General features: G+C 40.7%; 1 protein-coding gene across 7 annotated transcripts in view; it reads right to left on the minus strand.

Annotated features, from left to right (window-relative positions):
* The window catches only part of LCLAT1 (lysocardiolipin acyltransferase 1), a 196,509-nt gene extending 181,135 nt beyond the window's left edge, over positions 1-15,374 (minus strand). For 2 of the 7 annotated variants that reach the window (XM_054548255.2, XM_063713741.1), the window contains exon 1: positions 15,159-15,306. The gene's annotated coding sequence lies outside the window, so the exon portion shown is untranslated. Of the gene's footprint in view, positions 1-3,028; positions 3,201-14,592 lie in introns of all 7 variants that reach the window. The other 5 variants (XM_054548254.2, XM_024242756.3, XM_054548253.2 and 2 more) reach the window with 5 other exon arrangements.
* Between the last annotated feature and the right edge of the window lie 236 nt (positions 15,375-15,610).

Raw genomic sequence — 15,610 nt, forward strand, 5'->3', positions numbered from 1 at the left:
GTTGAACTCCTGAGCAACTAAAGCAATCCTCCTGCCTCAGCCTCCCAAGTAGCTGGCACTCCCAAGTAGCTGGTCAGGAGAGATTCTAACCCTAAAAAATACCAAGAGATTGGGTATAATGATGTGAGTTCATGTACAAAGAAGACTTTTTAAAACTATCTATTTACCAAAACTTATCTATGCTGAAGAATGCTCCCTATTCAGACTGGTTACTTTGAATATGTTTATTCTCATGTTCTACTACCAAAAATATTTTTGAACTTTTATAGTTTAAAATTTCCTTTGATCAGCTCAGGTAACACAAAAAAAGGTAATTCTTATAACATAATCACCCAACCTTATCATGTAGGCTAGCCCTGAAATAGATTTTGGTTCATTCTAAACAACTCTAGCTTCAAAGGACAAAGCTTTAGCACAAGCTCTGTCAGTTAAAACACTATGCTGCAACTTTCAACTTGTCTGGGGACAAGGAATAGACCCTGGTTTCAGAAGTTTCCCTAAGTATTCATTGTCATCAACACTGCCTTTCCAGTTCACTCATGGTCTTCCTGAGCAGAAGGGTCCTCCCCTCAGTCACAATTCTCAAAATACTACCACCTCTTCAATGCTAAGCTCAAGATACACCTGCTCAGTGAAGCTGTGCCTCTTTTGAACTCTAGAAGCATCTTATCACCTGTACTACTGACTTGGTCAGCATGTGTTATTTTTATACAGACATTCTTTTCATATACTCTAACTTTCCAATTATACACAGTTTCATCTCCAGTGCAACTTACTGGAGATACAAACTGAGTGCCCCATCTAAGAAACACAATAGGTGTTTGTTTTCTTTTGTTGTATATAAAGACTGGGACAGCATTAATTTGAGCCTATTGGACTCCAGTGGGCCTTGAATGGCTGCCTGCAAATAATGGGTTTTATCCTACAGTAATGGAGAGTAACTGAAAGTTCTGAGTTCAAAAATGACGTGACAAAAGTTTAATTTAGAAAAAGTGGTCCACAGCAGCCAGACTAGAGGAGAGTAATAATGTCTACAGCAAGGAAGATAGTTGGCCTAACATAAAGGGTTAAGTAAAGGGCTTTAAAGTCAGAAAGCACTGACTTCTCCAACGCTTCCTTGCTCTGTGACAATGGGCAAGTTATGGCTTTCCTTACCAGTAAAACAAAGATGATAAAATCAGACGTGGGCCAGGCTTGGTGGCACACACCTGTAGTCTCAGCCACTCAGGAGGCTGAGGCCGGAGGACCACTTCAGCCTAGGAGTTCAAGACAAGTGGAAGCAACATAGTGAGACCCCGTTTCAAAAAACAAACAAAACAGCAACAACAATAAAAACACCAAAAACTAACTAGAAACAAATAAAAAAAAAAACCTAGGTCTTACCATGGTGGGCATTACATGAAATAATGCATGCAGCGCACATACCACAATGCCTGTCAAAGGGTAAGCACACTGCACTCTGAGACCAATTCTCTGACACCAACTAGGTGTCCTACAATTCAACTCAATTCTGACACTACCTGGAGTTCGTATCAGATCCCACAAGTTAAAGAGCAAGGTTTCCAACAAGACTGCCCTCACTTCAGTTATCTCCAGGCTATCCACACTAATGTCCAACTTGGCTACAAATTCAGAGATTCCCAAAACCTCCCTTTAGTTTCAACGATTCTCACAGAAATCACTGAAAGCACTATACTTAAACAATCACAGTTTCATTATAAAGGCTACAACTCAGGAACAGCCCAATGGAAGAGGTGCACAGAGCAAGGGCAAGGTCTAGGCAAGAGGGCAGAGGGACGCAAAGCTTCCGTGCTGTCTCCTGAAGAAATCCAGGTGTCATCCTCCTAGCAAACCAGCATGTTCACTGCTATTCCAGGGTTTTTATATGGGGCTTCATAACCTAGGCATGAGTGATTAAATCACTAGCCAGATGACTGGGCTTTGCTATCCAGTCACTGCCCCCTCCCCAGAGACCAGGGGATGGGGCTAAAAGTTCCAAGGTCTCTCTGATGTGGACAGCTCCTTTCTTGAACTATCTAAGGGCCCACCCAGAGTCACCTTATTAGGATAAACTCAGGTGTGGTCAAAAGAGACTCTTGTTATGAATAACAAAAGATACATCTATAAGGAAATCCCAAGATTTTTTGAAGCTCATTGTCAGGAACCAAAGACAAAGGCCAGATATAATAGATTCTTCATCATATCACATACACAAGAAATGGAGACTATTATTCCAGAAACTGACTAGTAGACTACTGAAGTAATGCAAGCATAAAGATCAGGAGAAAAAACATCAAAAGCATTACAAAAGCAGCAGCAATAGAAAAAGGCTGAGGGGGAGGGTGTCGAAATTATCTAAGAAGGTTCAAGCCTGGACAATTAAATAAACAGAGACAGACATAACCTGGCAGGAAACTGAATATGGGATTGAGAATGAATTTAGTTTTAATCAAATTGAGACTGAGGTGGCAGCCAGAGATTACAGATGAACACTGGGCAGATGGAGATTATGAGCCTAGAGATGAGAGAGGACATGGCCAGAATCAGTTGTCAGTTATCCACATAGATGAACCCCCGCTGGACTCCCCAAACCCTCACTGTTTCCAAAGGAGGATACTAGCTAATGGTGTCACATAAGCTCCTATGTCAAACAAAATCAAGTTACTGCATGCAGCAGAAAGTGTAAGGGATAACCTCCAAAAAATTTAATATTTTCGACTCTAAACAAAATGGTAACTAATCTTTAAAATAAAGATCCAAAAAGAATCACACAACCAAATGCCAAACAGAAATGCTGGGTTTGTTCTTTCACAGAAATGTGTTATTTTATTTTCTATAAAAGGACATTTATCTCCCTCCAACAGAAATGAATGCTTATTTTTCAATGAAAAGGTTATAGAACAAGCATAGAATATGTCAACAATACAACATAAACAGGAACAAACTATGATCAATTCAAAAAGCTTTGTGTTCAGATATATGAAGCAAGACAAAAACCTCAAGCATCTAAATCATTACAAAGACTTACCCAAAGCTTTTAGAGTCCTGCTTTATGAAGTATGTGCAGTAGCTAGAAACTGCCTCGTTAACTTAACCATGGGTTCAGAAGCATCACAATTTACCTTCCCCTGGAATGCATATATCACATCATCCATTTGTTGCCAGCTTCCCAGAAGACAGTACCCACTCTGTTTTTCAGCCTGTGAACATGACAAATGGGAGAAAATAGAGAAAGCAGAGTTTGGGAACAGTGCACTGGGCTCATCAGATGGTTCACGGAGTAAACAGAATACGGGCCCAGGGACCTGAAACATCTGAGTACTGAATGGATTAATCCACAGGGCAACTCAGGAAGCTGGGTCATAGTGCTTAGGAAGGGAATGCCAAAAGACTGAGGTGAGAGCCCAATATGCATGCCACCTCTATAAAGTTCCAGAGAGAGAGGGCAGCTGAAATGTTAACACTGGCCAGGTCCTTGGAGCTTCTGCTTCTCCCTGAGCCAGAATGTGAACGGCAAGGGCAAAATCACAGCCTAGATCCCAACCCAAGAAGAAACAGGTAAGGGGCAGCTCCTTTCCCCCACACTTTGTAACACATAGGGTATTCAAGTTTCAAAGATGGCTAGAGGAACCCAAAGACCTTCCTAAAGAACGAAAGCAAGCATGACCACACGCTGCTCATTTCCTGGATCCTGATTCTACTGCCAAATTACAAAAACCATTTTATTTTGCATAAAACTTTAAAATATATTTGCAGTAGAGAAACTCTTGCTTTTGTTTATAGTAATTTCCTTATATCAGAATGAATGTTACTCAGTTATAAATATAAGTATATACATATCTACATTTATAGGTATATAGGTAAGCTTCTTACATTCACACAGTAGACTTTGCATTGAGGCTTACTTTCATTATCCTAATGTCATAGTAGCTGGGAATGCCCCTGTCTTGAAGGACCCACCAACCCAATCCAATTACACTATTCACAGTAGACCAAGGTCTTCCCTTGGACGAGCACTGATTTTGGGAAATTTAAATTCTCAGTTTCTGTGTATCCTCTCTTCAGACTCAACCAGTTCACCAGGTATATTCCACTCCCACCCACCATCACTCTCTACTCCCAATAAAACACTTAAGGAAAACAATAAATACTGAGGGTCAGAGGGAAAAGTCAATTTAAATAACATCATTGAGACATCATTCCAGTTCCTCCCTCTTCCTCAATCACCCTACCTCCCTACTCATCCAAAAATTGCTCTTGAAACTCCCAACAGCTATTCTTAGATTAGGCAAAATCCAACCCTTCCCAGTTCCTACTCCCTGAGGAGCATGCCCAAATCTACCAAGGTCCTTGGCAGCACTAAAGCCTTCATCTATCAAGATCCACCCTCCAAACTGTTTTAAAGCAAAAAGATCATAGCACACTTCCAGCCCTAATGCTTCTTCGTAGTACAAAGCCAGATAGAGCAGGGTCTTCTCAACCACTGTTTACTGAATTGAATTGCCAGGATGCTGTTCTAACTAACTGCTCACCAGATAAAACTTCTACATTTCCCTTTCTCAGAGCAGCAAGGTCACTGCGTATTAGAAATGTCTACTTCTCCAAAGGCAACTATTGTCAGCTACTACACTCTATTCTTTCCAATTATTGCCAGTGAAACTTACAACCTAACAACCAAGTGAAAAGCTGCCTCTTTTTTTTTTTTTTTAACAGAATATGAAACGAAGTCTCAGGAAGGTAAAATTAGTTGCCCACAGTCTTCTAATAAAGAGTTTTTAAAAAAGAATTCTTATGATATATGAGGTACTATGAGAAGTGTGTAACTTACAACATCTCTTTTAATCCTCACACTAACCATGGAAAGAAGATAATACTATAAATTCCTTTTTATAGGAAGTAACACACGCTTAGGTTAAAAAATAAAATTCCCTGACCCAAATCACAACAGTAAATGGGATTCAAACTCAGGCTAAATTTGGAGTTCAAGCTGTTAAAGGATAACTAAAACAAACAAAAAGGTGGCATTGTGTCTCTCATACAAATATAAAATCAACACCTCTATGACTCTAATTAGGGAACAAATAAGATGTTCCAACTGGTTTAAATGAGAATCCAAAGAGCAGACACATACTTAGGCAATGGGGAATACTGAAATGAATTTGCTTAACAGATAAAAAACTGGCTTCTTCCACGAAAGAGAAAAAGAAATCCATTGTACTTCCAACAAATATCCTTTGCATGTAAAAGGGCAAGAATAATTTGTATTATTGTTATTCACAACTTACAAGGTTGTAAAATACATCAAAAACAATGAAAGCTACAGACCCCAGAGTAGTAACCATGAAAATGCTCTAGCCAGCACCTGGGTTCCACTGAAGATATTCAGTAATCCTTTTGGTAGGTTTCAGACTTTCACAAATTTTCCTTACATAGATCTGAACTGCTACACTTTTCTTTCTTTTAGATAAGGATCCACAGCTCCAAGATCTCTGACAACCACTAGAGAAAACTGGAGTTAATCCCCTCCATAAAACTAATCTTTCACAAAGATAAATTTTTCTCTACCAGGTGTTAAGCCAGAAATTATATTATTAATTTATATCTCAATTCAGAAATAAAGTAATTCACTATACTGTCAAACCTCTTAAGAGATCTAAAACTAAAGAGAGTTTGGTTTTACTGAGCAATGACCCACAGAATTCTCTTGGAGAAATAAAGACATAGTTAAGCTGTCACTTCCAAGTAACTAACCCAAAACTAGCTCCTTCAGTGTCTTACTGGCTAATTCATGCATCTCAATTTCCACCCTGTTATTTTCTTCCATAAAGAAGTAATCCCTGTCCAACTTTCGCTTCCAGCAAGATCAAGTAGATGTAGTTTTTCCTACTGCTCTAGCTAAGTACAACCAAAAATCCTGGCCATTATACGTAAACAAATATGGGAAGACTCTGGACTCTGAAGATACAGATAAGGCAAACCAGGTAGGGATCTTGGGACCCATGGAAAATATGGTGGTGAGTTCCCTGGGTTTTCTTTTTGCCTCATCATATACCACAGACAACCAGCTTAAAAACAAAAACAAAAAAACAAAAAACAAACCCCTGCTCTCCTAAGCCAAAGAACTGAGCAACAAACAACATGCCCTCCAGCCAATATCACAGAAAAAAACCATGGCCCACCCCCACCCACAACAGCAAAAGCCATGTAGGGAGCCTAAGTTTCCACCCTTACAAGGCTGCAATGTTGTTCAGGCTCCCAGGTGTCTCCACCCCTTATCCTTTCAGGGGTGATATTGGAGAAGTCTAGACTTCCTTCCCTGCCAGGTGGTAATAAGACCCCCTTCCCCTGCCAGGGAGTATCTGTGGAGACCACCTGGAGAGCCTGGATTCCTCCTCCCACCTGGCAGTAATAAGACACCCCTTCTCATCCCCACTGGCGTGGTATCAGAGGAGGCCTAGCAGAGAGTCAGAACTTTCACCTCCGCCCAGGGGTAAGAAGGCCATCCCCTTCCAGTGGTATCAGTAGAGTCCTAAAGAGGGGCTGACACTCCCACACTTGCCCAGTAGTAATGAGGACACCCACTTTGTGTGTCAATGGATCAGTTCCTCAAAAGCACAAACTACCACAACTCAGCCAAGATTAAATGGATTATGTGAATAGCCCTAATAACTGTTAAAGAAATTGAATAAAGCCTTCAAAAAAGAAATCTGGCCCAGAACATTTCGTTAAAGAATTCTACCAATGTTTGAAGAACTAAGATCAATTCTACACAATCTCTTCCAGAAAACAGAAGCGTAGGGAGCACTTCCAATTTTTTTTTTTTTTTTTTTTTTTTTTGATACAGGGTCTCACTCTGTCACCCAGGCTGGAGTTCAGTGGCATGATCACAGCTCACTGCAGCCTCAACCTCCCAGGCTCAAGTGATCCTCCTGCCGCAGCCTCCCAAGTAGCTAGGACTATAGGCGCATGCCACCACATCTGGCTAACTTTTTAATTTTTTTTTATAGAGTCAGGGCCTCCCTATGTTGCCCAGGCTGGTCTTCAACTTCTGGGCTGAAGCAATCCTCCCAGAGGATGGTTTCAGGCTCCCAGAGTCCTGGGATTACAGACGTGGGCCACCACACCCAGCCTAAGACAGAGATCTAACTGCAGACAGAAGTGGAGAAGGCCATAATGTGACCACAGAGGGAGAGATTAATGATGTAGCCATAAACCAAGGAATGCCATCAGCCACCAGAAGCTAGAAGAGGCAAGGAGCAGATTCTCCCCTAGATCTTCCAGAGGTGGCGTGGCCCTCTGACATTGTGATCTTGGCTGACTGATACTGATTTCAGAATTCTGGCCTCCAGAACACTGAGAAATAAATGCCTGTCGTTTTAAGCCACCATGTCTGCAGTAATTTGTTATGGCAGCCACAGGAAACCAGTATAAATATCTCCCCATCTCCAAGTAAATATGTATGCAAAAGGCATACATATTTGACTAGTCTGAAGTACAAATGCAAAAGAGAAAATCAGATACAATTTCAGAGTTCCTCACTCAAAATGAGAATATAAGACTCCTAATTTTTTTTTCCGTTAAAGAAAGTATAGACAAAAAGAGAAATAAATACAGCTTTAGAAATTATATCCAATTATATCCACTGGATCCAATTATATCCACTGTATACTCAGTTCCCTGAAGATTAGCCTACTCAATAGACAAGAACTGTTTACCAAGTAGTCTAGCAAAAGAAGACTCAATCTTGATTAACTCTGATTCTAGTATATTCTCTGAAGGAAAGACAAGCTAAATTATATAGGTTTCATTACTACCATAAATAAATTCAACAAAATAAGGTCACTCTGGCACTCCTTGGAGTCCTCTAGATTATTTCCATCCTGCTTCTCCACTGCCTTCCCATTCTTAGTGAACAAAGCAAACATAATTCTTCGTTTAATTTAATCAACTGGTCTTAATGAATCACCATGTTAAAAATGTAAACAACCCAGGGCCAGGTGCAGTGGCTCATGCCTGTAATCACAGCACTTTGGGAGGCCGAAGAGGGAGAATCACTTGAGCTCAGGAGTTCGGGACCAACCCAGGCAACACAACAACATCTCTACAAAAAAAAAAAAAAAAAAACAGAAAAATTGGCCAGATGCGGTGGCACATGCCTATAGTACCAGCTACTCTGGGAAGCTTGAGATGGGAGGATCACTTGAGTCTATACATTCAAGGTTACAGTGAGCTGTGATCAGACTACTGCAATCCAGCCTGGGCAACAGAGTGAGACCCTGTCTCTATTAAAAAATAAAAATAAAAAATAAAAAATAAAAAAAACCTAAGTTTAAATCTGCAGTTACTCTCATTAAGAAGTATGTTAACCCAGTAATTCACAACTCTCCAGGTTGAGCACTACATTATAGAATTTCGTTATGTGTATGATTATAACACAAACAATAAACCTGGTAATATATTTTACTGAATTTCGAAATGATATAATGGAACAGGCAAGACTATCAAAACAATCATTATAACACATGAAAGGGGAAAAGGCAAAAAGGATGACTCATTTAAATCTCCCACATTATAGACAGACTCACCCTAGGTAGCTACAGTAAGTTACATTCAGCATGGATATTCAGAAACTTTGGACATAACTTGTAATACAAGGCATACTCATTGAAATAATCCCTTACACTTAACGCCACACAAGTACAGTATATTTTAAATTTACAGTACATTAAAACAGGCATTATAGCATAGCAATTAAGAGCACAGACTCTGAAACTAGACTGCGTAGGTTCAAACCCATGCCCCGTACTTTCTTTGGGCTTCTGTTTCCTCATAAGTAAAATGAGGATAATAACAGTATTTGTATTTACTTCACAGTGGAAGCTGGGAGGGTTAAAGGAGTTAAAAACTTAAAGCACTTAGAACAGAACTCAGTATACACCTGGCACTCACACGTTATTAAAAGAGAGGGTCACCATTACTACCTACGATCTTCATAATAGTTTCATAGCTGTCATGTTTACTTTTAATCAAAGAAAACCTACAGATGATGAAATCTCAATGACCTCTGTACTGAAGGCGTTGATTTGTGTTTATCTCCCCCTCTACACAGTAAGCTCAAAGACAGAAACCGTGTCTTATTTAACTCTGTCCCCATCACCAAGTTCACAGTGTGCGTCCAAAAATGATGGAGTTTAGTCAAGAAACATTTTGGTGTTCAAGCCACCCCAACTTTCAATCAGTTTCCTCCCTAACTCTACACAGGTAAATTTTTATTTAAAGGCTACACAAACAGAAAAAAATAATTCTAAGACAGTATTTACATTATGAAAGCAGAAATGGTAAAAGCCACAGCCAAGGCTGCCTTTCCCAAGATACCTAAACATTCCAGTGGGGGAAGAGTCCCTGTCAAGAGTTAAAAACAATCCCCTCAGTCCACGCTCCCAGTCACATGGAGCTGGAAGAGCTGGAAGAACCGCCGCCACCACTCATTCCTCTTTCTTCATCATTTACTTTTATCTTCATCCAGAATTTCCTCTCTTTATGACACCACCAGTAGACACCAGCTCACCAACATGCTATCCCCCTGCTCCATGAGTTCTCCCAAGGGAATTAACTATATACACTTACATAAAATAGATGTGATCTCTTATTTGAGATGAAAAACTAAGGGTACCATAACTCTTCCCTTTATCTTTGTCCCTAGAACGGTAATCCATTTTCTCTGAGGAAGTGAACAACTGAAGTCTTCAGAACTCAACTGTGAAAGGCGGCAGACAAGGCAGCTAATCCTCTGTTGTCAGCTTTCACTGATGGCAACCCCTCATATGTCTCTTCCATTTGCCTCCCGAGTTTTTACAGTAGGATCCCTATGGCCCTACTGCCACAAGGAGAGGACAAGGTAAAGGTGTGAATAAAACTTATAAGACTTTTTTGGGGCATTACCTCACAGCCACAGGGAACACATTGAAGGCTTTTCTTAGCTCGTTGCATTAAAAATCTTGCAGCCAAAGGAATTACAGCAGTCCTCATTAGCCAATAGCAATTAGTGCCTCACGGGCAGAAGACCACACAGCTATTTCTCTTTAACAAAGACCATATTTCATAATGATGAAAAAGAGACCTGCTTAGAATTTTCCCAAAAAATAAAACAAAAAAACTATTATGTTCATAAAATATCATGTATTGTATTGATCAAAACTTAGATTACACTTTGCAACTGTGCATTAATTCTTAGGACAAAAACTAATGAATAGGTGGAGTGCTTGGGGCATAATTTTGTGATCAAATTGTAAAACAGCATGATATGACAGCCTTAATTTCACATTTGCCTTTTGCAAAACAATTATATAAAAGTCATTTTAGCAAAATAAAAAAAAATTATACTTTTCATCATTTGTCTCCTGGAGCCTCTCACACTCCTTTTAAATTCTTTTAAAGTACCTCTTTCATAATTATCCCTGCTGTTTTTTCTCATTTAAAGTTAAGCGATCTTGCATTGCCATATTCTCACTAGAGCCTCTTTATTATTAAAGTATATATACACAATAAAGTGCACAAGTCTTCATATTTTTACATATTCTGAGTTTTTACATATACATACACCCATGTAACCACCACACATCTCAACATATAAAATGTTGCCAGAAGGTTCCCTCATGCCCTTTCCCAGTCACTACCACCACCACCACCAACCCAGAGTAATCACTATTCTGACTTCTGTCACCAGGGAAGTATTGTACTTCTTTGTGAACTTCATTTAAATGGAATCATGCAGTGTACAATGGATGGATATATATCCATAATTCATTGTCTTTTACTGGTTTTGCAGTGTTTCATCTTATAAATATATCACAATTTATTCATCCATTCTACTGCTGATGTACAACTGGTTCTGCAGTGTTTCATCTTATAAATATATCACAATTTACTCATCCATTCTACTGCTGATGTACAATTGGTTCTGCAGTGTTTCATCTTATAAATATATCACAATTTACTCATCCATTCTACTGCTGATGTACAATTGAGTTATATCCAATTTTTGATTATGAATAAAGGCACTATAAACATTCGTTAACATGTTTTTTAGTTTAATATGCATTAGTTTCTCTTGAGTATACCTAGGAATGCAAGCATTTGATCATGAGTAGGAGTAGACAAAGCCACAGTCTTCCAAAGTGACTGTACCATTTGACATCCCCACCAACAATATGTAAGAGATCCAGTTGGTCTACACCCTTGCCAACACTGGCCCCCACCAACAATATGTAAGAGATCTAGTTGGTCTACACCCTTGCCAACACTGGCACTGTCCATCTTTTTAATTTTAGTTATTCTGGAAGGTGTATAGCAGTATCTCATTATTGTTTTAATTTATATTTCCCACTGACAAATAATGTTAAGTACCTTTTTATGTGCATACTGGCTATTCTGAGACCCTCTAATAGATAGTGCCTGTTCAAGACGTCTAAGCATTTTTAAAATGATTTTTCTCATTAATTTTTTTTATGCTACACACACACACAAATACACACACACACACACACACACACACACACACACAGTATAAGTCCCTGGTCAGATATATAAATTGCAAATTTCTTCTTCCAGTCCATATTTTGCTCTTCATTTTCTTAGTGGTGTCTTCAGATGAAGAGAAGTTTCCAATTTTAATGATGTCTGAAGAGAAATTTATCAATCATTTTCATGATCATTGCTTTCTGAGTCCTTTTTAAGAATCTCTGTTTATTCCAGGCACTAGTTCTTTATTTGCGCTTATGGTTTCAGCAGTTCTCTCCCTTGCTTTGACTTCATGAAATTCTGCATCTTTTGCAAGATTTGCACCCCCCACCTTGTAGTCTATTTGCACTGCATTCATGTTATGTTGTGAGGTGCTGGACAACTTTAGTGTTACACACGTTTAAGTGGAGATCAGCTTTAAAACTAGAGAAATCATCAGTGATTACTTCCATATTACAATGATTTCTGTACAAATATATTCAAAACCTAATGTAAAAAGAAAAAAATTCTAATACCCATTATCCTAGCATTTTTGTAGCATAAAGTTGAGGCTATGCATCTAATTGAAATCCTTCTACAATTCCCACTGCTCGCAGGATAAAGTCACTCTCTTAGCTAAGAGTTCACAACCTGGCTCTAACCTTTCCTGGCTTCTCTCCCAGCAACACCTACAATACTCTGGTCTGACCCCTGGACACCATGAGCTCTCACTTGTCCTGGCTTTGCTCTGTTTCTCCCTATGCCTTTACCCTCCAGTTAGCTCCCTTCCTCTTCTGGCCAGGCCCATCCCAGAAGAAGTAACTGTTCCCTTTTATGTGCTCTCACAGCTCTCTGTACCCGCAATTATATTTGAGTCCTTATCACACTTTATTAGTTAATCATTTATTTATTTGTCTCAACTGTCTACAAACTTCTGGACCTGGGACTTCTCCCTGAACTCCTCAAGGGTAGAGTCAGGAGTTAATATTTACATCCTAAAGACTTGGCAGGGCTATTCCATAAAGGTTCAATGAAAGAATAAATGTCCTAGCCACTTTTACTCATCCTATTTTTTTTAATAAATAAAGACTGGAAAAATTAGCACAAGTATATCAAAACAACAAGCTTAACTAAAATCAGTTTTCTTTTAAAAGTCCCCCAGCACATTATTCTTTTAAAAAATGTAATAAAAACAAAAATCCCAATTATTGATTTGTGCTTCCTGATAGAAATTAGTCATAACTAGCCAGGCGTGGTGGCTCACACCTGTAATCCCAACACTTTGGGAGGCTGAGGCAGGCAGATCACCTGAGGTCGGGAGCTCAAGACCAGCCTGACCAACACGGAGAAACCCTGTCTCTACTAACAATACAAAATTAGCCAGGCGTAGTGGCACATGTCTGTAATCCTAGCTACTCAGGAGACTGAGGCAGGAGAAATCACTTGAACCCGGGAGGCAGAGGCTGTGGTGAGTCGAGATCGTGCCATTGCACTCCAGCCCTGGCAACAAGAGCGAAACTCCCTCTCAAAAAAAAAAAAAAGAAATTAGTCATAACTCTGTTTCAAAATAACTTTTTAACTAATGGACAACAAAAGTAAGAAGAATATACCACTTAACCAAGGTAAATGTAATTGTTACCACACAAATCACTACTGGACGCCAATGGAATAAATCATGATTATTATCTATACACAAGATCACAAACAAAACTACTGGCTTGAAATATGTGTTCATTCTAGGACATTGTTGGAGCCTTTGAAAAAGAAAAATATATATATTAAAAATGAAAAATTTGTACATGAATTAATGTTTCCCCTTAATACATAACACATTTGTACGTCATAGGAAGATAGTATGCATGGTGGTAGTAAGACGTAAGAACACAGGCTGGAAACACAATGCTAATTGTGTGATATGGACAAATTACTTAAACTTCAATGTGCTTCAGTTTCCTCACCTGCAAAATAAAGATAATAAATGTATCCACCTCACAGTGATGCTAGATGACTGAGTTGGCACATATAAGTCCCCTGATTCAGTGCCTGGCAGAGCACATGAATGAAGAGGAATAAATTTCAAATATTTTCACTGTTTTTTTAACTTTTTAAAGCCTTTTTACACATACTGTCTTTTCTTTTTCCTCCCAACAGTGCAATGAGATTGTGTGAATACGAAATACTCACTTTAGAGATAAGACACCAATAGTGAAGTTGCATGATTACCCTAAGATATTTTTAAGTGGCAGAGTTTGGACTAGAATCCACACATAACCTCAACCCCAGGCCAAACTGACCAAATCTCCACGGATCCAGTTTGGAAGAATCTTTTGGGTTTTCCCCATTGCTTCCTCCTGGTTGTCAGCAACAGTTAGCCTAAAGACCTGGTGGGGGCAGATGCAGACGACCATGTGTTCAAATTAAAAAGTAGAAGAAGCCTAGCTTTCACAGAAACTGACACATAGTTGGCACTCCAGAGATGGCAGCTATTGATGACTGAAACACAAGCGCTATTAAGTTTTTCTCAGTTACAGAACGAGCCACTACTCCATAAAATCAAGCCTACTACCAAAAACAAAAGTCACTTAAGATTATGCTTATCTGTCATATCAAGCATATCAAAGTACAATGTGCAACAGAAACCTAAACGAAAAGGTGATAAGATGTATTTTTACTTACTCTCAAAAAATATGTTTTACAAAAAGGGCTTTCATCAAGTCAGTTTTTTGAAAACTAACCCAAGTAGTTATATTTCATGACATGACGTTTCTTTGAACAAATAAGTTAATGATATGAATATTTCACCTTGGTAATGCCTTCAACACATATCTTCAATACTTTTCTTGGACTTAAAGTGACTCTCAATCCCTAATCTCATCTACTGCCATGTACACAAGAAACACAGTTAATGAACTTTAAAGGCAGATGCAATATTTCCAGGGAAGCCACCTGAACCAGGGAAGTACAAGAAAGCAAAACATCTCCACAACCACATCTAAGTGCCTTATCTTTCAACTTCTTTTCTTCAAATGGGCAATTAGAAGCTAAGATACACCTTAAAGATCAGGTTTGGCATCCGCCCTGGCTAGGGCCTACCTTTCTTTTCGCGGCACTGCCACTCTGGCACCTACAGGTAGGCCTTCGGCGCCTGCAGGACTCGCAGGGAAGACAGCCCCAGCCCCTGCTCTCCACAGCTCTCGTCGAAGCCCTGCACGTGGTGACCACTTGAGACGTTTTAGTGCATGGGATTCGATAGGGTCAGACCTCAGGTTGCGTTCCGGGACGGTGCAGCTCCCAGACCCGCTGAGGTCGCAGGAGGAAGGTTTTGACGCTCCTAGCGTAAACACCGTCGGGACACTCTTCGCCCCGCGGCTACCTCGCCCTCGCCGCTCGCGCGGCCCGTCAGCACCCGACGCCTCAGCCAGCCTCCAGGAGTCGCCTCCCCGTGCCTCCTTCCACCTGAGCCAGCTACGCTACCGCCACCTGCACCGGGACCCCAACTGCCAGGCCGGTGGTCGTTACCCGAGGTCGCGGCCCGGGGAAGGTCCACGGCTCAGGAGGAAAAGCCTGGGCTGCAGCTCCCCTTCCTGCACCTCTGAGAGCCCCCGGCCGCCGCCATTTTCCTCGCGCCGTAATCCCACCTGACAGTTCCAGCTTCCCACCTGTGACAAGCAGGGCACGCCGCGCGGCGCCGAGTGGGGTGCGTGGGCAAGCTGAGACTCCCTAGGGGTCACAACCTCCGTGCGAAACCCGCCGTTAATTCATCCCGTAACGCGGAGGCGTCCGGCCGTCGCCCTAGTAATGCGTCCCGGAAGGCTACGTCCTGATTGGTTGCAGGCGCCGTGACGCAACGGCGTTCCCGGCTGCGTGGGAAGCCCGGGTCCCCGGCGCCCAGCGCTTGCTCCACAGCCCGGGATACCCCGGGTACCTTTCTTTGAGAGCTCCTTTAAAGAGGCCGCGCTTATTTCCTCGTCTGGCCTCCTGGAGAGGAGGGACCCACGGAACGGTGGGGTGTAGGGGTAAGAAAACAACGAAATAGGAAATTAGCGGAGGTCGTTTGTCCGAGGGAACCTAATGGTTCATTCAACCCCTGGAGCTGCAAAATGGAAAACAG

This window comes from Pongo abelii, chromosome 12 (assembly GCF_028885655.2).
Source record: "Pongo abelii isolate AG06213 chromosome 12, NHGRI_mPonAbe1-v2.0_pri, whole genome shotgun sequence".
Taxonomy (NCBI): domain Eukaryota; kingdom Metazoa; phylum Chordata; class Mammalia; order Primates; family Hominidae; genus Pongo; species Pongo abelii.